Here is a 2,100-nt window from a genome sequence, read left to right as displayed (position 1 = left end):
GGCGCAGCGCTACGAGGCCGGCCGCAGCCGCCGCAGCCCAGGTGTGACCCTGGCCAGGGAGGGGCCCCGGGCGCAGCAGCCCCTCCTGTCAGCCCGCTGCCCCTCAGCAACGTGTTTTGGTCGATCCCCCGTTCTCTCCCCCTCGCCCCTCCGGCCTGTACCCCAGTGCTCGTGTGGGTCAATGAGTGTTCTGTTAAAGGAAGGGGCACGGCCCAGAGGCCCAGCCCACGGTGACGAGCACAGCAGCCCCGGGGCTGCCGCAGCAGAGTCCCCGCGGCGCCAGCCGGCAGCGGGCCGGCAGGGCCACCCCAGCCGCGGACACTGCGGCCACCCAGCTCGGCGCCAGACAGGCCGGCTCAAGGAGCGCCCTGGGCGGGGGTGCGGGGCAGAAATGGGCGGAGGGGGCGCCTCTGTGCCGCCGCCGCGACAGGCGCAGCCAGGGTGCCCAGCACCCCGGGACACAGACGTGGAGGGGAGGCGGGGCCAGCCGAGGGCAGCGCGCACTGTCAGGCGGGGCGTGGGGCCGAGCCAGGGACGTCTGGGGACAGCAACGGGTGGAGGCATCCTCAGGATGGCAACAGTGGCTGGCTGTGGGAGCCCCCAGGTGCCACGGGCACGCATGTGTCTTGCCCGCCCGGCCAGGGGTGGCTGGGCGCTGACAGCCGATGTCCCGCCGCAGCCACAGAGCCACCGTGGCTGCTCAGACCACACAGGCCAAGCTGGACCCAGTGGCAAAGTTTCTGGGAGCCCAGAGCACTCGGTGTTTCGGCAACTATCTGCAACTATCTGCAACTATCAAGAAGCTTCAGGGAAATCTCAGCATCATGTTACAATTATTTTTTAAAGGAAATGAAAACTGAAACAATTTATCGAAATTGCTTGAACGCAGTGAAAGCGAGGGCTGACTCCCACCGAAGATCCACCAGCCGGTTTCCAGCTTAGGAAAATGATGGGGGGGGGGCGGCAGACGGCAGACAGCCACGTCCTGTGACCCTCACTGCCGGCCCACGGCCTCGAGCCGCAGCAGCTGTCTCCTGAGCTGGAAGGGATCGTGCTCACTGAAGTGGCCGGAAAGAAAAGGAAAACGCCCAGATGGTCAGGGCCCTCCCGGTGGCTCGGCGCTAAAGCGCAGTACTAAGAGCCTCGGCGCACCAGCGTGGGCGAGTCCGACCCCGCCAAAGAGACCCTCGAGGCGCGGCGGGCCCCCCGACCCGCGGCAGCTCCCGACCCGCGGCCACCTCGGCAGTGTATTCGTGGACCTGCCTGTCTTGCTCCCGCTGACTCTGGGGAAGCCTCTCAGCACCCCTGCACCTCTGGCCTGCACCCCGTATGCATAAATAAATAAATCAGAAAGAAAAAAATAATTCCGGATGGTTTTGCTTACATGAGAAAGATGGAAGATCCCGAATAAGGGATCAGGGAGGAAAAAATTAATTGTAATAAAGTGAAAATCAAAATCAACAAGCAACTACAAACCAACAGTCCATGGGGGGCGGGGAGCAGAACGGGCGAGAGAACACAGGGACAGTGGGGTGACCTGGTGGGGGGCGTCTCGCAGGGACCGGACCGAGGCGAAGGCACACAGAAGTGCAGGGGGAGGTAAACGATCCGTGAAATTAAAAGTAAATAAAAACTTAAGTCAGTGAGAACCAATCAACCCGCAAAGTCAACAAAACCAAAATAGGATCCCTCAGACACACACCCACGCATCAGGCCGGCTGAGGGGACCCAGGCCCAGCGGCAGGGAGCAGCGCGACCGGCCCGGCCGGGAGGGAGCCGCGGGCCGCCTGGCCCGGAGTGACGTCAGGGGCTGCCCCGGCAGGGGGAAGCAGGAGGCCAGGAGCTTGATCCCCAGCCAGGGAGTTGACCCACATGGCATGACAGATCTGTCCTGACCTGCTCACTGCTCCCCTCAATAGTGTGTTTCAGTACATCTGCCTGTTCTGTTCCCCACTCTGTCTCTGGTGAATCCTCTCACCCCCTGCACTTCTAGCCTGTACTCCAGATCTTGTGTGCATAAATAAATCAATAGAAAGAAAGGAAGGAGGGAAGGAAGGAAGGAAGGGAAGGAGGGAGGGAGGGAGGGAAGGAGGGAGGGAG

General features: G+C 62.3%; 1 protein-coding gene across 1 annotated transcript in view; it reads right to left on the bottom strand.

Annotated features, from left to right (window-relative positions):
* Nucleotides 1–2,100, bottom strand: part of KLHDC4 (kelch domain containing 4) — a gene marked incomplete at its 3' end in the record, with an annotated part of 14,620 nt that overhangs the window by 6,160 nt on the left and 6,360 nt on the right. The window lies entirely within an intron of this gene.

The sequence above is a fragment of the Condylura cristata genome, unplaced genomic scaffold, assembly GCF_000260355.1.
Source record: "Condylura cristata isolate star-nosed mole 26May11 unplaced genomic scaffold, ConCri1.0 scaffold00009, whole genome shotgun sequence".
Classification (NCBI taxonomy): Eukaryota; Metazoa; Chordata; class Mammalia; order Eulipotyphla; family Talpidae; genus Condylura; species Condylura cristata.
The sequence above is the reverse complement of the archived record's forward strand: the minus strand, read 5'-3'. Positions and strand labels throughout refer to the sequence as shown.